Below are 23,348 nucleotides of genomic sequence, written 5' to 3'. Positions count from 1 at the left end.
CTTTTCTTTTGTTTATAATATAGTATGTTTTAAATCAATGCAAGAATTTTCACTTTTTGGCAGACCTAACCATTTCACATAGGCCTTATTATTTTTCTTTCGCAAAACTTTTTCAATTAAATATGTTTTTGGAAATTTCGTTAATTGTAATTCGTGTCCGTAAAATCTTCCTTCAATAGGTGTATTATTTGAGTCTACTAAGTGATATGTTGGAGGATTAGTGAAGAAAACTTTAGCAATTCGAAAAATTTCTGTACTCCAATTGCGTGTAAAACCTCTACCAAAACCAGGCCGCTTAAGTTTACTAATTCTTTCATATTCACCTATCTTAAATTTAATTTTTCTTTTTATCACAGAAAACTTTTTGCAATAGATGTTTGTCAATAGATATTTTTCATTTTCTTTTTTAATAGCGTCGATAGGTTTCATTTTAATAGTGGAATGAATAGTATTATTATATTTATGTAGTAATTCCGACAGAATGCCAATCCATTTATAATTTCCCTGCAATGTAAATTGTCTCCACATTAAATTCCGTAATGATCTATTAAATCTTTCAATAATACTTGCTTTCACATCACTGTACGTGGAATAATGTTTAATGTTATTTTGGTTCATCGCCTTCTGAAACTCTGAATTATAAAATTCTCGACCCCTGTCAGTTTGTAAAAATTTAGGGCTTTCGTTTGCTTTTCTCAGTACTGTTATAAATGCTTCTGTAATTTCTTTCCCAGTTTTATTTTTCACAGGAATAGCCCAAGCATATTTAGAGAATGTATCTATCACAGTTAATAAATATTTGAAATTTCGATTAATTTTTGCTAGACCTTTCAATTTTCCACTATTCATTTCAACTAAATCAGCTTGCCATAAATCATGAATACCTTTCGTTATAACGCGTATTCGAGGATAGTTTCGTCTTGCACTTTTATGTAATTCTGCAACTCTTTGTTCTCGAACTGATTGTGACATATCTTTTTTTGTTTATCAATACTAATATATCCAAAAAATTATCATATTTACAATATACAAATCTTACATGTTAAATCTTTATTATGATACCCCCAAGGAACAGTATGTATATTACAATTTAAAATTTTTCTCTTGTCATCATACGGATCTAGCGCTAATTTTGCTACCTGATTTGTTGTTAAATTGTGATATTTGCTTTTAATTTCAAATTGTGTTTTATGAATCGTTTCGTTTTGAAATAGACATGATTTATAATCGTTAAACGTAATTTGTTCTTTAACTACATTTTTCTTGATCCCTTTACATTTTTTCAATTTCTTATTTTCATCAGTTTTTTTGCATAATTTTGTGCTCGTAAACCAACATATTCAATGATGGAAACTCCACTTAACTCATCTTTCATTTTACCCAAAACGTATTTATTTTTTATGTTATATAAAGCATGATTTTCCGCATAATTAGAAGTCTCAAAATACTCGTTCATGTCTTTTATATCTTTATAAATATCATCGGTTTTAATGTAGTAAATGAAAGAGTCAGTATCCATGTATGTAATGCTAATCTTATCACCATATCGAGGTTTCATTATATTGTAATGGAATTCATACATTTCTAATTTTGATAGTTCTAAAACTGTAGTTCCTACATAGATCGGTTTATTTAGAGTTACAGATTTTTTAACATATGGAATAATGCAAGATTATCTCCTAACTTTACCCAATTTTAAAACTGATCTTGCGCTACTAATTTTTTACACTTTTTTCATTGTTAATTAATTTTATATCAATTCGTTTTCGAACATTCTCCATTGTCTTTCCGTATACAGAATTATTTAATAACTTATAGAATTCTTTTTCAAATTCAATTGTGGCATTTGCACGGCGTTGAGCATTTTCTTGTATATAAGATGCAAGCCATTTAGATTGACGAAACCATAATATTTTATGTACTTTTACCAACATTAAACCTTGTTTTAGATAAAATTGTAATACTCTATAATGCAAGATATAATTCGATTTCGATTTAAGTGTTCATAGTAATTTTGAGTATTTACCAGTTGGTGGAACTTCATTAGTGGGAGCACACGGAAAATCAGAATGGTATTCGTGTAAATAATTTGGATACTCTAAGTCCACTTCTAGAAAAAAAACCCTATTCACTATCCGTGGGCCAATTGATAATTTTATTCTTGTTTTGACAATTGTCAATTTTATCCTCCCACCGAAAACCACCATATGGTAAATAGTCAATCATTGAGAGTCCGTACAGATTGTTCATGTCAATATACAGTAAATAAGATTTTTCTTTTTCCGCATCAAAATCATGTACGTAAGGATTATTAGCTTTGGCATACCTTAACACAGCTTTTGTAATACCTCCGCGAATCGATTTTTCTACAAATATATACATATTGATATCTGATAAAAGTTGAAGTTCAATTTTTGTTTTATATAACACGGCTTGCCATGCCAAACCAGGTGCAGTAAAACAATTAATTGGATCAATGCAAAAAGTATTTAAACACGTCTTTTGAAAATTCTCCAACACATCTGCTGTGAGAAGTACATCACATTTTAAATATAGATCATGGTAGTCCCCTAAATTTTGGCATTTAAACACACGCCAAATCAGTTTTGTATATTGATAATCAGTCTCGGAAATTTGTGTTCCATTCAATTTGCTATTAAATGCCTCTCTTTCAGGAAATTCAGTTTCATTAAATGTATCTAAATTTGTTATGTAATCATAATAATAAATTCCCTTGCGGAGAATTAAAGGGAACTTATCATCAGAAAAATATTGCTTTGTATAGACGAATTGCTCAGGTTTTAATTTTGACACCAAATTTTCGAGACTGTACGGAAGAAATTTAAATAAGTCTACAAAACGTAACTCGATAGGTCTACTATTAAAATTAAAGTGCTTAGAGAATGTGATGTATTTCTCGGTGCTTTAAGCAATTACAGAAATATTGCCAGGTGTGTAACCTAATTCTTTCACAAATAAATGTGTCAATAGGCAGACAAATTATGGAAGAATACAGGGATAAAATTCCGTTGACGTTTAATTTGCAAATTGCAATTATTGCACACCGTGGCAATATATTGACCAGTTAAATGGTTATGATGTTTAACTTTTCTATTGTTACTCATATATTTACTATCGCAAACAGAGCATTTAGTGGATAGATTAAACTCCTGTAACTGAGAACTATTTAATGGTACTAATGTTTTTTGTTGATCTAATATGTTTATGATTTTTCTTAATTCATTCTCCATAGCAGACATAAACTTCATCGATACATTTTCTCTTCGATAAATAACTAGATCTGATTTCATATATTTGTTACTCCAACATACAATATAACCAAAACTGCATGGTATATGTTGCTGAATTTCTATTGTATGAGATCCACTTTGTTTATTTATAGGTTTTAATAAACTTTCAAAATCTGCAACTATTATCACATCATTCTGTAATAACAATTTCAAATTTCGAAATTTTAAAATTTCTCCTTGTTTCGGCATGTTAATTTTGGTTGGAGTGTGTTCTTTACATAATTTCTCATGTTCATATAATTTTGATTTGTTATAAAAAGATACTAAACATCGTCTAGAAATAAATGTTTGATGAGTACCTAACTGATGTCTAACTAAACCATTTAAATTTGTAATTAAACAATAATTAGAGTTTAAACATAATAAATCTATATGTTTAAATACACCTGTATCTTTGCTTATACGTAACGGAAAAATTATTTCATTATCATAATTAATGCCATATATATTAACAGAAATTTGTTCCTTAGTAAATACGGAATTATACATATGTTCAAATTTGCTTATGTGTTCTACTTCAACAGGGAATTTTATATTCGTTTTTTCAAATAACGGTAATAAGGTATTACTATATTGTATGTAATTATTCACACGCAGTGGATTATCTTTTGCAGGATATAATGCAGCTAGAATACTATACATAAAACATCTATTATCGTTATTTTGAATATTTAAAACACATTTTGTCGATAAAATCCATTGAGGCAATTTTACATAAGTTTTCTCTTTATGACTTTTCAATAACGCATTGAGATTTTTTATAAGACAATAATGACTATTACAATTTTCTTCACAATACAGTAAATCTATATGTTTAAATATAGATGTGTTTTCGCTTATACGTAACGGAAAAATTGTTTCATTACCATAATCAATGCCATATATATTAATAGAAATTTATTCCTTAGTAAATACGGAATTATACATATGTTCAAATTTGCTTATGTGTTCTACTTCAACAGGGAATTTTATATTCGTTTTTTCAAATAACGGTAATAAAGTATTAATATATTTATGTAATTATTCACACGCAGTGGATTATCTTTTGCGGGATATAATGCAGCTAGAATACTATACATAAAACATCTGTTATCCTTATTTTGAATATTTAAAACACAATTCTTTTTAGATAAAATCCATTGAGGCAATTTTACATAAGTTTTCTCTTTATGACTTTTCAATAAGGCATTGAGATTTTTTATAAGACAATGATGACTATTGCAATTTTCTACACAATACAGTAAATATATATGTTCAAATACAGATGTGTTTTCACTTATACGTAACGGAAAAATTGTTTCATTATCATAATCAATGCCATATATATTAATAGAAATTTGTTCCTTAGTAAATACAGAATTATACATATGTTCAAATTTGCTTATGTGTTCTACTTCAACAGGGAATTTTATATTCGTTTTTTCAAATAACGGTAATAAAGTATTACTATATTGTATGTAATTTTTCACACGCAGTGGATTATCTTTTGCCGGATATAATGCAGCTAGAATACTATACATAAAACATCTATTATCGTTATTTTGAATATTTAAAACACAATTCTTTTTAGATAAAATGCATTGAGGCAATTTTATATAAGATGAAGCTAACAGGTGATCATATTTAGTGATTTTAATTTCTAAGAGATGGTTTGCTTCAGAACATAAAGACCACCCTGATTTCTTAATTGCTCTGTTTTCTTGTTCAACTAAAATTTTATTAAATAGTTTTTCAATTATAGAATTCACATCTGTACTCGGTAAAGTAATTTCGTTACCACTATTTACAAAGAATCTACATGTTTCTAAATCTACTGGTTTTACAAAAGTTGTAGCCAAAGAAAAATTTACTTTAAAAGATGTATTAGTTTGTTCCTGTTTTAATATATCTAAACAGTCTTTTCTTTCATTATTTAAAAAAAACTTCCACTATCCTCATTTAATACAGTATCACATTTTAAAATGTTTTTTTTTTCAAATTATTATTAAATAAAGTATCAGTTGGTGAACTGATAGTATTTGGTTTAACCTTTTTTGTTGCAATTTTTTTTAAATAAGTCAATGTTACTATAATAATTCTGAAGTGAGTTTTTATAATATGATATTATTGCTATAAGATATCTTACCTAAAAACAAAACAACACTAATAATATAAACACACAAAAAATCTGAACTTTACACCTGAAACACTAATAAGGAACTGATTAAAAAAGAACTTCTCGAGCAGTCTTTTATACCTGTGTGAATGCATTGCGCAATATTGTGCAATATAGATGAGTCACGGTCGGGGATTCCCCTTTTTTTTAAATCCTATCGTTGAATGACAAGTTATACCGTGAGCGATCAACATATACCTTTGTAATTGATTGCATTACGTAATATTACGCAATAGAGATGACATCATCAAATCACGTTCAGGGATTCCTTTTTTTCAATCCTATCGTTGAATGACCGTATTGTCTGTTAAAAAGAAAACTAGCTCAATGTTTTTAAAATCCGGATGAATGACGTAATGAGAATTATCCACATATGGCGGAAGTTATTATGTAACTGATAACAAAACACGGAAGTTCGCATTCCTTTGCAATCTTTAAATAATCTCTGTTCTTAGGTTACAACAAGATCACTCCTTAAAAGAATCTTTGCTATAGGGTTCGAATGTATTATCTGTTATGTTCAAATAGGGGTTGAAAAATGAGAACGAGTACACCCTTCCCCCCGTAGTCTTATGTCTGCTATGCGTTATGTGCTATGTTCAAATAGAGGTTGAAAAATGAGTCATAGTCTTTTACTAGTTCTGCTATGTTACATAGTCTTATGATAAGGGGTTGAAAACGAATACACCCTTGCTATGTTTCGTAGCTGTGTGTTCACCACCCCTATTCTCTGCTATGTTCGTTATGTTCAAATAGGGGTTGGAAACGAGTTCACTATGTTTCGTAGTGGTACTCTTTTACTAGTTCTGTTATGTTCGAATAGGGGTTGAAAATATGCTCATAAAAGAGAACGAGTACACCCCTTAAAAAGTGCTCATAAAAGGGAATAAACTCACCCCTAAAATGGAGGTCGTAAAAGACCGTGGGTTCACGTAAGCCATACTCTTTTATTAGCTGTGCTATGTTCAAATAGGGGTTGGAAAATATACCATAATCTTTTATTAGCTGTGCTATGTTCAAATAAGGGTGGAACGAGTCTTATGTATCTGCTGTGTGTTCGTAATGTGCTCATAAAAGAGATCGAGTCCACCCCTGCTACGTTACGTAGTATCTGCTATGCGTTCGTAGTCTCAGTGTAATTTCTGCTATGTTAAAATAGGGGTAGAAAAATAAAGCATACTCTTGTATTAGCTCTGCTATGTTACATAATCGTATGCTCTGCTGTGTGTTCATAATGTCAGTGTAATTTCTGCTATGTTAAAATAAGGGTTGAATAAATATGCTCATAAAAGGGAACGAGTTCACCCCTAAAAATGTGCTCATAAAAGAGAATGAATACACCCTTGTTATGTTATGTGTTCGTAATTTCTGCTATGTTGAAAAATATGCTCATAAAAGAGAATGAATACACCCCTTCTATGTTTCGTATTCTTATCTGTTATCTGATCTTCTGTTATGTTACGTAGTCTGATGTTCGTAGGGGTTGGAAAATATGCTCATAAAAGGGAACGAGTTCACCCCTTAAAAGTGGTCATAAAAGAGAACGAATACACCCCCTAAAAAGTTCTCATAAAAGGGAACAAATACACCCCTAAAATGGAGGTCGTAAAAGACCGTAGGTTCACGGTGTAAGGTGCTCAATTTCTCAGGGGCTCCTGAGTTGAGCGATGTTGAGTGATGTTGAGCCAGATCGATCCATTTTCTACTACTGTCGTAATGTAATCGATGGCTGAATGGACAGTTTCCCGGTTGCTGGATAGGTAGGCATGGTGCAGTTGAGTTGCAAGCAAGGTCCCCCGATCTAACTCCGCTGGACTTTTATATTCGGGAACACTTTAATGCTATTGTCTACCAGTCTAAAATTAATGACATTGGCCACCTTTCGCACAGTGCACAAGCACTGAGTCGCAAGGTTAAGGATGTGCAACAACTGAATGGTGGACATCTTGAACACATCATGTGATTGTATTTGTCTTATATGTGTTAGCTCTCTTTTCATGGTTATTAAAGAATACGTAATGAGAGATGTTACAAAGATTGTTTTTCACTTTATCCTTCAATTCGAAACTTCGCACAGCACAGTTCACAGCATTTCACACATAACATACTCTAAATCTATTCACAACTTCGAAAACCTTAACCTCGTCATAATGTTTCCCCCTTCCATCAACATTAATCCCAATTGACTTCGCATTGACTGTATTTACAGTTTCTCAAATATTTAGCCCGGTCTAGACTTTGTATTTCACTTTAAAAATATCATCTTTCAAATACTTCGGACAATCCGGACATTTTCCAATACAGCGAACAAAGATGTGTTAGTTTATTATGTCATTTAAATAATCCAACATCTACGTCAAATTTCAGTTTGTTAATAATTACTTAGGTTCAATAAAATTTAAATCAGTTTGACGGTAGTTTTCGGAATTTTAGAATTTAGAGCTAAATATTTATAAAAGTATGCGTTTTATGAAAAACTGTTTCTCTACAAAAATATTGTGGTATCTGTGTTCTATAAAACACTAAATTTACCTTTTTATGTTCAATCATAATGAAGATATTGCTACTTTACCTGGATATTGTTAATTTGACAATTCCAGCGGCCATATTCCAATATGGCAAGCGAAGGTGAGGTGGGATTTCAAGGGACTTTTAGTATGTTGTTTAGAACATCATTCCCAACATCTATGTCAGTTTTCAGCTTGTTACTAATTTGTTCCTTACTTTTTGGTAATTTGACTGGACTATAACTTGTATTGTAATTCATTGTAATATAATGTTACTGCAAAAAAAAAAAAAAAAAAAAAAAGAAAGTAGCTTTTCAAAGATCTTCACATAAGGCAGAATTTTGTAAATAATACTTATTTGATAAGATATATCGAAATGAAGATTTTGTATCAATTGTGAAAAATAATTGTAGTTATTTCTTTAAATAATTCTAAAACGATGTGTGGCTTTAGCTTGTAATGATTTGAATAATGATAAGACGAAAGCAACAACTTTTATGGCTATTGCTGCGTGGTAGTTTATTTCCTGTTGATTGATTTGTATGACGTCCTTACCTGTTTTGCTATTTTCTTTTTTGAAAGATTAATGTTTTTCAAAAGTACCTTTTAATTTCCTAGTGTTTTTCAAATATCTGATATTAAAGATAAGGTCAACTTGAAAAAGGTAATATAGTTTGTATGAAGCATGAAGCAGTAGGCGTGATAGTGAACAATACAGAAGCATCTAACTAACAAATTTTACAATACTATTTTCGGTATATAATAATAACAACCTAGTTCTACACTTATGATTTGTTTTAAATGTAAGCATTAATATACCTATTTCTAAAACAATTATGTTACCTCTTTAAATTCTTCAAAGAATTAGTTCTGTTAATTATCCACAAGAGATAGGGAAAATATATCAATCGGGAGCAGGAAAATTCGGTGTAGGAAAATTCGGTGTAAGAAAACTCGGTGTAGGAAAATTCGGTGTACGGAAAACTCGGTGTGGGGAATGTTAGGTGTAAAGAAAGATTCGTTGGAGGATGTCTCCTAGAATTTTCTACTTCCAAAAAAAAATGTAGGTTACTGGACGGGTAAAGTTGAAAATTGTAGATTTTTCAAAAATGTTCTGACGATTTTATGTCTATTTTATAAATAAATATTTAAATCTAAATTCTCCAAAAATGACATAGTTTATTTATGTTACTCAAGGGTATAAAAATAAATGCCTCAACTAAAATATCTACGCCTGATTGGAGGAGAAGTCAATAAGGAGTCAATAGGGTTGCAATACTTGTTTACCTTAACTTAAGGCAAACAAACTAAAGTGTCTGATTGTAGGAGAAGTCAACTATTTGTACAACTATTGTCTGATAAAACAATCCTGTTTTATATTGGCCTTTTCACTAAGACTTTTTTGATCAATATATTTTGCATCTTACATATGTATCTAGGCCTATACAGTGATTCTTTCAAAACTCACGGATTCCATTTGGCTCTAGAATTTCTAACTGAAGTCCGATTTTCATGCGGTTTGTTGCAAATCATCATGGAAGGAGGAGAGATTTATGGGACTATGTTTACTGGTTTAAATTCATCCGGGGCAGTATTGAGCAGGCCGCAAGAAGAACAGCAAATATTCATTATTGTACGTTACAGTTCGAATGAGATATTGGATATTTCAAGCGAAATTGAATAATACAAATTAAGTGTTAGTGCTAACACAAAAATCACATGTTGAATAGGGATTTCTTGGGTGACTTAGAGTCGGTAACTGACATCTTCCACAACATCCGCCAGCGGGGTCCGATGCTTCCCTGTCTTACTCAGAAGCGATCCTGTTTCCTGCAATTTATTCACTAACTATCATATTATGTTCCTGTCTGGAACAGAACGTGAGGCAAAGTTGCGTGTAAATGGCCTTTGCGTAGCAACAACAGTTCTCGTTCTCCAAAAACTTTTTAACGATAAAATCACGTTGCTCCAAAGAGTACAGTATTGTAACTGTGTCCTGATCATATTGATACAGTAACACAGTATAATTCTCAATACAACAACCCAGTTTCCTGTTTCTTATTGACCGTAGCGAGGTTGCATTTAACGAAGGAACTCAAATCTCCACACCGCACCTCATCTAATTCCAATTCGGTACAGTGACGAATATTTCCTATTTTTTTAGAGGCATGGCCGATATTACCGCAAATAAATTTAAACCAGTAAACATATTTCCATTTCCTTGATTATTTGCCACAAACCGCATGAAAATCGGACTTCAGTTAGAAATTCTAGGCCCAAATGAAATCCGTGAGATTTAAAAGAATCACCTTGTATATGTTCTATGATGTACTATAGGAAAGGTGTTTTTAGTTGTTCCTATAACTATTCTCTGAACTTATAGTTGTAATTGTTTTATTTCTGACAAAAAGTGTCAGCTTCATTGTGTAATGAAAAGTAGTTTATAGTAATACCCCGCAAAACACATGAAAGAGGTATTGGACTCAAGGCAAAAAATAAATTTGCTTTTCTTGAAATAGGTAATAACATTTTATTCGCTACATTTTATTGTTTTCGTTTTCACAATATGAAGTGTCGTAAATTATCCTAAGTGATAATATTCAATATGTATTACACCGAATCTACCTTACACCTAAATTTTCCCACACCGAATTTTCTGTACACCAAATTTTCCTACACCGAGTTTTCTTACACCGAATTTTCCTAGACCCATGTCAATCGATAGAACTAGCTAAGCAGACAAAATTATGCTAGGGCAAATCCTCTCATTTCTAGTTTTTTTTCTTTTTCTTTTTAGAAAATGTACAAAAGCGAATTTTTACGATAATAAAAAATATCGTTTGTGGCCAACAATAATAGACTCAATAACACGGCACCTATATATTAGAGTGAAACTAATTCCAAAACACATTACTCAAGTTTTTCGTTATTACCTCTTTATCTTTAATGAGATTAAATAAGAACTTTGCCAAAATTCAGAATTGTATTTCTAATAATGTGTCCCCTTGAATTGGGATCGTATAAGTCTTACCGCTCCGAGCAAGTGCTGATAATAAGTATGACAAGGATGAGAAAGTAGTCGCTTCAAGTATGACTAACTCACCAGAGGGTTATATAGGCATTCACATGGAACGATATCCAGGGAAGAAGCAAATCTTCTGATGAAAATCACGATAACAGATGTGTACCCTTGAATTGAGTTTTATCCGACGTTTTTTTCTCAAATGAGCATACCTTCAGATCATCTATAAATAAACTATCTTTGTAATGTTACCATTGTACTGTACTATCTTCACTGCAAATTGTTATCCTATTATTATGTTACATAATTCTTAAAATGTTTCAGTGTAAAATGGCCTAGTGCTGTATATGAAACCTATAATAAATAAATACTGGTAAATAATAAATAAATAAAACTATATATGCGGCTTGTTCAAAAAAATTGTGTGTAAAATATTTTCGTGCTGTATAGAAAGCGGAAGTCCTGGAAAAGTGAAATCTGTGCGAATATTGGAAAAAATTCCCGAAGTATTGTATGGCACAAAAGCGAGGTCGAGCGTATTAAGAATTAATAAGATAATAATCAAAGGTTCAAAATGGAATTTTTACCTTATGTAATTTTAATGTGAAATTACAAGTCATATAACTTTGCGAAATATCGATCTTTCAAACATTCAATGAAAGAAAGTCACGACTTCAAATTGATTATACATAAACGCACTTGTTATTTTAACGCAACTAAACTATGTGGTAAAATATAAGAAGTTTCATCGCTGGAAAATTACAGGAGAGAATAAACTATTATAAAACTGCTGCATCAAAATCTCTATTATCTAATGACATTAAATTATAAATGATTACAGGATTTTCGGGTTAAATAATGCCTACATAAAATGTTTTATGATAAAATAACCCTTGAAAGCTATATAACAGATTATTATTCCATCTTTACAACATAAAAAAAATTGAAAGCTTATTACACAACCTTGAATACCTTTTGATTTCTGAAAATTAGTTCACATTAAACTAACATTTTGCCACCTGTATTTGTGCAATCAAGCAAATCATATTAAGAATTGGGAAAAGAATACTACCAAATAAAAAACAGTTTAAATATGTGGTGGAACGGGGGTATTGTTATATGTTATTGCTCTCTTGCTGCTATTTCCCAAAAGGACCTGTTTTTCTTTGTTTCTTTGACTTCTGCTTCTTCCGTTGCTCTAACTACTACTTTCTCAACTGATTGTTCTTCTTCAGGGCCGGATTAATGGGAGGGGCTAAAACCCAGGTCCTCCACTCTGATCAAAATCTCAACTGGCTATCTAAAGAAAATAATGAAAATACAACCATCGTCATAAAGTAAAATATTATCAAAAATATGAAACATATCCTCAACTAGTGATGGGCAGTGGGAATATTCCCGGTGGGAAGGAATTTAAAAAATGGGAATATTCCCGGTTTTTTTTCCCTGGCCTATAAATTCCCGGGAAGGAATTAATTTCCATTTCTTTACTTTATCTTCCAAATTATAAGAACCATATGACTAATTACTTTATTTTAATATATTATGATTTACTTCTAGGTTTTAAACAATTTGGAGGTTAAAAATTTAAAATTATTTGACGGTACTTTATATAACTAATAATATGATTTTTTAATTTCCATTTCCATTTGCACTATAAAGTAAAGTACTTGTAATAATAATACTAATATAGGGGGCCAAAACTAGCAAAAAGTAGGATGATTTACGGAACAAATGAGTTGATAGTGGTGTTCAAATAATCAATAGACTATCGAACACAATTTTCTTTAGGGCAGTAGGAGATTTGTACAAACCGTAAAGGTAAATGGATGTGCTTTATGTGAGAAAAGAAAGTGAATTGTTGGTAAGGAAGATAGAAAAGAACGTGCCATGCGGGGCTCTAACCCACCTTCATTCGCTAACGCTCGCTCGGCAATGCTGTCTGAATTTAATGTTGGTAACGTAATTTAAAGTATGAAACCGTAAAACAACCGCATCGGAATAGAATATCGCAAAAAAGTAGGTGCAAAACCTGGCTCCCAATGCTGAAGAACAGCCAAAATTAGCAAAGTAGCCTACTAATTTACAAGTGATGAAAAGGAACCATTTTGTAAAGTAATTTAGAATTATGTAGAAATAGAGATGAAGTACTATTAATAAACCTTGAACCACCGTTAGTAATAGACGTCGGTCTGTCTCCTCTCTCTGACTGGAATTTCTGAAGAAGTACTCGGACTTCTTTTACATGTGAATTAATGTATGGAATTTCGAGAAATAGGTAGAATGAAAGGTCGTGTATGGCAATGTTACGTGCTAAAATATAAAGATAAGTAAGTACCTTGAAAATTCTGTGAACATAAATATGTATGCGCAAATGTTGATAAATTGGTGAGACATGTATCTTCTAGCATTTACCCAATCTAATTGGTTTATAACATTTATAAATTTAATGTGTTTATAATATCAGTAATAGAGTCAAGTTGAGCAAATCCACTTACATATAAATTTAAACTGTTACTATATAATTTTTCACTCACATTTAATTGATAGAAAATATTGTAAATAAATATACATTTATGCGTACTTTGTAAATATAATAAAGTGTTAATAAGATAACATAGTACCGTTCAGAATATACATTTTAAAGAATCCTCTGTGGACAACAGTAATAATATGCTGTGATATAAAAATTAATTCAACTTTGAAATCATAATATAGTAATAGAATGCAATTTTCTTTCTGATTGAACATAAATTCCCGGATAAATTCTCATTTTGGAAACCTTTCCGGGAATATTTCCGAAAAATATCTTCCCGGGAATTTACCCATCACTATCCTTAACCTTCCTATTGTACTTTCGCACAAATGTATTAAGTGTAGTCAGGAGGGGCTTTTTATTTTTTTTAGTCCGGGGCCTCCAAATGGGTTAATCCAGCTCTGCTCTTCTTATTTGGATCTCTCACATTCCTGACTAGCGCTGCTGGGGGGCGCGGTGGCTTAGTGGTAGAGCGTTCACCTCTGGTGCTTGGGGTCCCGGGTTCGATCCCAGCCCCCGCCAAGTGAACTTTGTGGTGGACAAACACCGTGCTCGTGGGTTTTCTCGGGGTTTTCCCGTCTCCTCCCACTTTCTTCATTCCACCATTTCACTCAAAGATTTCATTTTTTCTGACTAGCGCTGTCCTGCTTCCACAACAACTCACTCTGACTTGGAGACATGTAAAAGAGAGAGTGAAAATCTTTCTGGTGGAGCGCTGATTTAAACCACCGACATTGAAGCCGATAATGACTCACATTTGGCGAAGCTCCGAGTGAACGCGGTCAAGTGATTCGATTGAAAACTCGGGCTTTAAAGTGATGTAGAGCACTGTATGTAAGTTAAGAATCTGTTAGGAAAGTGGTAACATACCCTAATAGCACAAGTAGTCCACGGGACGTCCCATTATGATCCCGTACGACCCACAACGATCCTAAAAAATCCAGGATATAAATAGGTAATCCCAGGGAAGTCCCGCTTGGGACAGGCATGGGTCTATATGCATGGGAATCCCACGGTTGTCCCGCAGGATGGCCACTAGCAACGGGAAATAGAAATTCACAAAATTATACGTATTTCTCTCATAATAAAAGAATATGTTTAAAAATCTGCAGAAAAGAAAATATAAACCATAAAATTTCGCCTGGTCCTCAGTGCTGTGGTGCGCGTTCGGAACCGTCATTTGTTTGTCACAATTGCATTGTGGTTTGTGGTATTGGAGGGAATACGTGAGGTTCAGCGGTGACGCAGTGGTTGATGTTAGTGAAATATTAAGTGTTCCAACAGATTTTAGTCTTGATTTCGGTAAGTGTGTGAAATGAAAGTTTTAGTGGTTTAAAAAAAAAGAGTTGTTGTTATTCTAGTTGTAAAAAAAATGATAAAATGGTTATCATACAGCCGTAGTACTCAATGTTTAAAGTTCAACAGAGCAGGAATGCTATGAACAAATGGGCAGATTTACAATAGGTCGGAATCTTTTAAAATATTTTTCGCTTTTTATGTTTCAAATAATTATCTAAAACCTTCTTACTCTTATTTCACACTGTTATTTCATGCTGAAATTATGGCGTACAGTTTAAGACGCAAACTGATTTACCATAAAACCTGCATTGTTGATGTACCAAACTGATAAGCAGCCATTCAGTGTCCAGCACCAGCCTCTGGGATTTTGTTAAGATATGTGTGGTAAAGCGAAGATGAGCAAATATTGTCTAGTTATTTTTTACTAGATTTGGAGCACTAGTGTTACAAAACGCTACATAACTGATCGACTGAAGGGGCTTAGAAGCCCCGCAGGGCAAGTTGTTTTCTACCTTTGAAGTGACACATGATTTGCATGGGGAAGGTTCTAGATTACTGGTCCCCGATGTGGATTAGTAGATGGGTAGATTTCTTTCTGTACTAAAGTTTATACATTTAACTTATACAGTATTGCCGAGCGAGCGTTAGCGAGTGAAGGCGGGTTAGAGCCCCGCAGGGCACGTTGTTTTCTGTCTTTATTACTGCTCAATGGGAAGGGGGACCAGTAATCTAGAACCTTGCCTTTGCACTGCAACCATTGTTTCTAACCATTTCCCAAATCTTCAGATACAACACTTACCATCTCGTTCCTAACTTGTATTCAGCCGCCTTCTGCCTTAGCAAATAGTTCCACCATAACATATACTTTCCTATGTTACTTACTCCCACATATGGTTTATGAAATTGAATGAAATGAAATATTTATTTTAACGTCTCACGATTGTGCACCGAGGCTATGGGAAACGGTGATGATGAGAAATGAATGAAATGGTGGAATGAAGAAAGTGGGAGGAAACGGGAGAACCCGAGAAAACCCACGCACACGGTGTTTGTCCACCACAGAGTTCACTTGGCGCGAGCTGGGATCGAACCCGGGACCCCAAGCACCAGAGATGAACGCTCTACCTGTGAGCCACCGCGGCCCCATATGGTTTATGAGTTTAAACAATTATATTACCGTTTCACTATTTTTCGACCTATAAATTTTTCTTTTGGTAGAGCCGTCTGCTAAAGTTAACCCGCCAAGGTGTTAGTTAGCGAAATTGATGAACATGGATTATTTTCAATTAAAACTGCTTTCATCATATGTTTTGTGTTTCTTTTCTGTTGTGAAGTGACTTAAGCAAACACAACAGTGTTGCACTTAAAAGCAGCGCAGCAGAATCTGCCTTTTTACAAATTTTAACCGGACGTATCTCATGCAAATTTCATCATAGTGTTGAAATTTGCAAAGACGATGCAATGAAACAGTTTAAAGGCTACTGTGGAGGCTTTTTTTTTTACGTAACTTGAGTTACATCTCTCCACTATATTAATGTTTAAATTAAAAGTGGTTTATTTACTTTACGAAATGCAGGTCTACCTGAGCGAGCGAACGGGGTTAGAAGCCCCCCGAACATATTTGCGACTTACAACTACAAATAATAGCCGAACCCCTTCAAAACGCAACGGAGGTTGAAAGGTTAGAATTTCCAAATATCGAGACTGTGAAGCGTGATTCGGGTTATCAGGCACCAGTGACGAAAGATTTTATGCGAAGAACTAAAGTCTTAATGAAATTCAATTTGGGGGTTGCTTTTTGTTTCTCCTCCAGTCTTTTACGGTAGTGATTTTAATTTTTTTTAAAAAAAGCAGGGTTGGCTGGTTTAAGCCAGGTGGTTTTTTCAAAAAAAAAACTGGTTTAAACCAAAAAACGAAAATGTTCGTAAAAGTGTAAGTGTTTGTAAAATCTTGATGAACACACATTTGTGGGTTATCACGTTTCACTCCCGTATATTATTCGTATTATATTCAGACCTAAATTCCCCATTCATTACTCAAAAAGATTATACTACAAAAGCAACTCTTTTTATGTAAGTTTATAAATGTTTGTTTTGTGATTTTTTTTTGTAGTTATTATTGTTATGTAGGCCTAATTGCAATCAAAGAAACATTCTAAATATTGTTTTGTTTCAATGTTTACTATTAATAAAATACATCGAAATTCCGTACTTTGTGTGTGTGGGGGGGAAGGGTCATACAGACCCCACGAGAGGCATTTAGTGAAATGAGAAGTATCTTCGATATCTATTTATGTATAAATGAGTCTGAGCCAAAGTGGACCCAAATAATTCGTATCTTTGTGATATGCAAATTAAGTCGTCACCAATATAAGTCGTTGTTAACTAACTTGAATTAAATTAGTTCTTCTGTACTCCGTAGTACTTTGAAATTGTCCATATGTAATTCAGTATAATGGTCTCACTTGTGCAACTGTTTATCTTTTTGTCCTTCCGAAATGACTCTTGAGAGCTATATTAAGAAGCATGTAAAGATCAGTACAACGTATTTTTATCAGGATTCCTTCGTGAGTGAGTCGGCAGACGTATCGCATTTGTGGCCAATTAGTCCTGGTTCCGAGTTCAAATGGAGGACAATTTCTATCGAATGTAACTCGAGAAGCAGTTTTTATTCCGCTTTAAGCTTATGTGACCCCTTCCAGCATTACCCGGCTGTTGCCACCTAGAGTGAGAGAAATGGAGATTAAAAATTTTAAATGTTTTTGTAAAAAGTGGCTCTTAGAAAAGTGTATATATAGTATTTCAGAATTTACGGAAGAAATTTCAGGATTAGAATAGAAAAGTAGTACTAGGTAAAATATAAAATATTGTATGGATTAATTAAAATTGTAAATATTATATGTACGCAAACTTAAATTTTGACGTTGTCTATTACAACATCATGTTGTTTAACGACAATAAATTATTCTTATTCTTATTATTCTTATTCTAACATCAAGGCGAAACAAACTTATTTCTGTCCATATATGATATGAATATATAGAGCAAATTATTTAAACCAAATAAACCTGGTTTAAACCAAAAAAAAACCTTTTTTTTGGTTTTTTCAATAAAAACCATGGTTTTTGCCAACCCTGAAAAAAAGTGACTTAGTTGCGTTACGAAATATAGCTGAGCGAGCGAAAGGGGTGAGAAACCCCGCAGTTTTTTTTTTCTTTCTTTCATTAGCACAATGGTTCACTAAGCTGCAGTACCAGTTCCATGGATCGAGTTGGGGGAAATACTAAATGCCATCCCAGTTAGGCAACTTCACTCTTCACGCACTTTATTATATTTTATTCGCAAAATACGCAAACCTAATTTAATGCTAATATATTAAAATATACTAGTTTAGATTTTTTATGACAACGATTTGTAATATAAGAAAAGTTAAAAGTATTGCAGTAACTCAAATTGTAAAAGCTGAGCGAGGGTTGTATTCTGAGAAGAGGAGGAAAAGAGAAAAACAATATCTGTGAAGGGCAATATTGGATGGAACATGTTACCTTATTCTTCATCTGCACGGTGTGATTTACGTAAAAGTGGTAATTCGCAAATATAATCGAAAAATATGGATGACTATCCCAGTCATGTGTTTCTTTTATTTATATATTTAGTCAGCTTAGACAAAAGGTCTAGTGAGCTTTTGTCCTACACCCGCCAGTGAGTGATGGAAGGCGGTGTTGGATGTAAAAGTAATGGAAAGCTACAACGTATTGTGCTTACTGCTCATAAATCCTTGTTATTGCCAGGGTTGGCAGAAACCATGTTTTGTCGAAAGAAAAGAATTTGATTAAACCATATTGTTTTCACATTGTTACTTTTTGTTCAAATTGATTTCTTTATTTATTTAGGTTACATATAACTAAGTTTGTGTAGCCTTAACATCCTTATGCAACAGGAGGTTGATGAGCCCTTTCACAACATAAAAGGCTGCTCCGAAAGTAGACATCAATAAAAATGACGTAATAAAGTTAAGTCATGCGCTTAAAATACAAGTTTTCGTAAAAAGCACCTTGTTCGGTTTGGTGCAATCAGTACATTAGCATAATTACAATCTGATTTTTTACTAGGGAACAACAGAATTTGGGCTTCGCCCACTTCACTTTATTCTAATACGGATAGTATTCTGTGAATCTGGATTGTCCAGTTTCAGTACAGAGCTGGGCGGTATATATATATTTTACATCGAAAAGCTCCCGCTTTAATCGTGCCGGTGTGATTTTTCATAAGCAGATATTTTGCATATTAATTTTCCTAGGGTTATGCCCTAGGCTAAAGGAGACTGATGATAATAATAAGTGAAATGGTGAAATGAAAGAAATGTAAGGAAATGGGAAAACCCCGAGGAAATCAACACACATGGTGTTAAAATTTATTTTATTGTCACTGTATAATAGCCAGTTCGCTAAAACCGACGTTGATTTCTTAAAAAAGGCTGGAACTTTAAAATTAAAACTGAAAAGTCCAATTGATAAGATGTGGATGTAGCCAATAAGGTTTCGCAACTTCTAGTTCTGAAACTTAGTCGACTATGATCCTGCCAAGTTCGGTCACCAAATACCTGGGACTAGTTCTGTTAAATAAAAATAAATAAATAAATAAAAAAATAATAAAAAAAAGCTCGCCCACCTCAATAATCTGTATAGTGATTTGCCATTCCAAGTCTTGTCGAGTCCATGCCATTCCAAGTTGCTGCACTCGCCATGCTCGAGAAGGCATAGCACAATAGACCTATTATCTTTGTATCCCATAACTTTTGGAACCTCATTTCACCTATTGAAATGCATGTCGAATATTATATTTCATATTCCTTCTTGTTATAACACATATCTATTGCAGAAATTTGCCAGTTTTTCTCATTCAGAAATATTATATTTCCAGAGACAGTGAGGCAACACGCGTCCAGCAAATTTGCTACAGATGCTGAGATCAAAAGAAAAGTTCAAAGCTGGCTTCGTCACGCAACGGAAAGAATGAAAAGAGAGAAACGTAAGTAACATATTGACACTTTTAGGTTTGTAAATTGCTTGCTCTTGCTTAGTCGACGTGGTGAACGGAAGCTTCAAGCAATCAATTATAATACATAAAATTATTCTGTATTATAATGTAATGTATTATAATGTAATGTATGTAATGTATGTCCAAAGACACCATTGTGCGACCCTACTTAATAGTTAAGAAAAGTCGTTGTAAAATTAATAATACACTCTCTTTGCATGTGTAACGCACCCGCGATAGGCATGGAAACCCATTTACGAAGTGGAATGTGTCTACTAAATACGTTTTATGACTTTTAAATAGTGTAGATGGCTATTGTAATTATTATAGTTCTGTATTTTTATCTTCATACAGGTCAGGCAGTCTTCGTTTTTAATGTTATTTTGCCATGTCCCAAGAAATCCTACACGATATACTTTCACATAAACTATAAACATGCCAAAAGACTGCTTGGGGGCGATCGTCCTTCGGGATTCTACAGGGTGTTTACTGGAGTTGACTTCTTGACTTACAAATTTTCAAAACACCACCCTGGATAAAAAAAAGGCATACTATGATATTCAAGAAGCTGTAAAATGTGTTGATAAAGCTAGTTCTTCAATATTCTGATGGAAAGAATGCATAGAAACTAGTGGGTTAAAAAAAAAAGGAAACACTATTGATTTTCTTTCTCGAATTACCAAGTTCTTTCAATGTTTGACCAATTAATTTTATCATCACCTACACCCAGATAATGGGACTGCCATCTTGAAGGGTCTCAAAGGAAATCTTTATATTTCTCCAGTATTAGACAATAATTTCCAGTACATTCCAATATTTCCAGTAAGAAAATCAAATACCAGTATTTCAAGTACCAGTAGACACCCTGTTCTACACCACAGTTGATTCACATTATCTTCATTGTGTGTGTGTGTGTGTGTGTGTGTTTGTGTGTGTGTGTGTCCAGCGGAAATCTTGTTCTTTTTTGTACGGTTCGGGTAATTTTTGGTCATCCCATTGCAAATACTTGTATCAATATTGTATTTTGTTTATTACTTAGTTGCTCCTTTCTATCTTCTATCTCAAGGTTTGTAACAAAGTAATGCTAGTAATTTGGCTTCATATGTTCCGTTTTCCACTTTTTACATGACATCTGATACAAAAGAAAGTAAATGAATTCAATGGATAGAGTTTTTTTTCTTTCATTGAAACAATTTTTTACTTACGTCAAGGGATAGTAATGTTCAACAATGAATAAAAGAGACAAACATCATTATCCAAAGCTCGAACTGGAATGTGTGTGTGCCTCGATTGGCCTGGACAGTTAGCTATGTTGCTTGTCTTTGCCTTTTGGCTTGATTACTGATTTAAAGGCTAACTTTATATATTCATCGCTATGCGAACTAAATCCAAACTTGGTGTGCTTTCTCTGCTTTTTAAAGTTCGTTGTTGGTTTATAATTAATACTTAGTATTATATTCACTTCTTGTCAGAAGCGCGACTGATTCGCAGCATCACATGTACTTACATATTTCTAGCGAAAATATTTTTCAATTCAAGCAAAACAGGTCTCATTGTATTATGACTGGATCATAATAATAAAGCGAGTAATTCCAACAAGTGTCATCTCCCTACTACTTTCCATACATCCATACGTATTTAACGTAATTATTAGATTTTTCTGTGGCTAATTTTTTATGAATATTTGCACTCACTTCGTCTTTTAACAGAATTGTTTTCCTTTTCCATTTTGTAGGGAAGGGGATGAACAAAGCGCGATGTTGACAGGCAAATGAATACACATAAAGTGCGATGTGACTGAAGCCGGGATGAACATGCAAATGCTCACATTATAAAACCCTAGATGTATATTTTGAAAGGGTGAAAAAATCCCTTCATGTATGATAGCTTTTGAATAAAAGATTGTACGTGTGTAACCCATTTGTTTTATTAAGCATATCTTTCTTTGCTACACAGATGCTAGATAACTACGATCCAAACGTGACCTTCGGTTATTAATGATTAATTAGGTTCATGTTTCAGAAAAGGCAGTTTTTTTTTCCCTAGTTGAATCATGTTCCATTCTTATTTTCTTTCTATCTCTTGAGGAGAAATTTACAGCTGAACAACACTAAGTTAGTTATTATTACAAGTAATGTGGAAAAATACTTATATATTGTAAATAGCTACATCTTCGCTCTTATTTCGCATAGTCCCATATATGACTATGTTGAATCGTACAGATCACTTTGTCACAAGGAAGACGTCTGAAGGATTTGGTGATGATACAATGTGGCGTCAAGCATCCACTGGCTACATTTTGCAGTTTATCCCGCCAACAAGGAGATTGTCCAAAGGCAACAATTGATATATTTTCTCACGAAATTTAAATTTACCTAACCATAGCTAATATCATTGGAAACGTTACTGCGGTAATAGAGAGTGCAAGTCAACGAGTCAAACATTTGCTTTTGAAATGTTTACCTATAGCCAGTGGCGTATTTAGGGGGGTGGCTTCCGGGCTTAAGCCTCCCCCCCGAAATCTTACTTAGTATAGTAAAGTAAATGAAATATCTTGCAGAATTTTCACATTTCCAGGGAAAGCCCCCCCCGAAAGATAGCAAAGCCCCTCCCGAAACAAAATCGTAAATACGCCACTGCCTATAGCCTATAAATATGTACCTGACGGGACTCACTGGGACTTTGAAGCGGAAGTTCATGTACAGGCCAACCTGTGGTATTGCACGATAGCTCTATCGGTAATTACAGAGTGAAGCTATTGGTTATTTTTAGGCTCTGGCTTTTCAAAGGCGCCTCTCAAGTAGCTACACGTGAAATAACACATATTCCGTTTGATTTGCACTGTACATTGTGTTTGCAAATCTGAAACCAGAGCCTGAAAACAGTCAATAGATTCACATCGTCATTTCTGGTGCAATGCTACACGGTTACACATGAGCTTCCGTTTGAAGTCCCGTAGGATTCTCATCAGGATTTCACGGATGTCTCAGGAGTCCCACGGGATCGTCCCGGGATTATCCCATTCGCGTACGTGGTTCTGCCTGAGGATATCCTCTGGTTTCCTACGGGATTCTTCCTGCATGACTCCCGCTGGAGTCCCACGGGTCGTCCCGTTTCCCGGGACAAACGCGGACATCTGGAATTCGCGTGTCAGTCCCATGGATGTCGCAGGAGTCCTATGGGATCGTCCCGGGATAGTCCCGTTTTCCCGGGCGGGAGGGCCATGGGACATCCTAGGGAAGATTTTGTGCTGTTAGGGTAATCTTTACATTGATCGGCAAATTCAAACATTAATTTTGAACAAATGCTCACATCTTCCTTCCAGTGTTGCCAACAACATCTGAAGAAAATAGGCTAGATGGCCTTCAGAAATAAGTTTTTCTACGCAAAAAATTGCTAGATTATACACTGCAAACCTATAATCCTGTTTGAACTAGATTTTAAATCTCTTTTTTTGTGTTTAGGATTATAAGTGAGTT

General features: G+C 33.6%; 1 long non-coding RNA gene across 1 annotated transcript; it reads left to right on the top strand.

Moving 5' to 3' along the window:
- The first annotated feature begins 14,418 nt into the window (after positions 1–14,418).
- Positions 14,419–21,785, top strand: LOC145674951 (uncharacterized). Its single transcript, XR_014129086.1, has 3 exons — positions 14,419–14,833; positions 19,753–19,860; positions 21,605–21,785. It is a non-coding gene; the product is annotated as an uncharacterized LOC145674951 (long non-coding RNA).
- The last annotated feature ends 1,563 nt before the right edge of the window (positions 21,786–23,348 follow it).

The sequence above is a fragment of the Thermobia domestica genome, chromosome 18 (genome assembly GCF_964235325.1).
Source record: "Thermobia domestica chromosome 18, izTheDome1.hap1.1, whole genome shotgun sequence".
NCBI classification, from domain to species: domain Eukaryota; kingdom Metazoa; phylum Arthropoda; class Insecta; order Zygentoma; family Lepismatidae; genus Thermobia; species Thermobia domestica.
The sequence above is the reverse complement of the archived record's forward strand: the minus strand, read 5'-3'. Positions and strand labels throughout refer to the sequence as shown.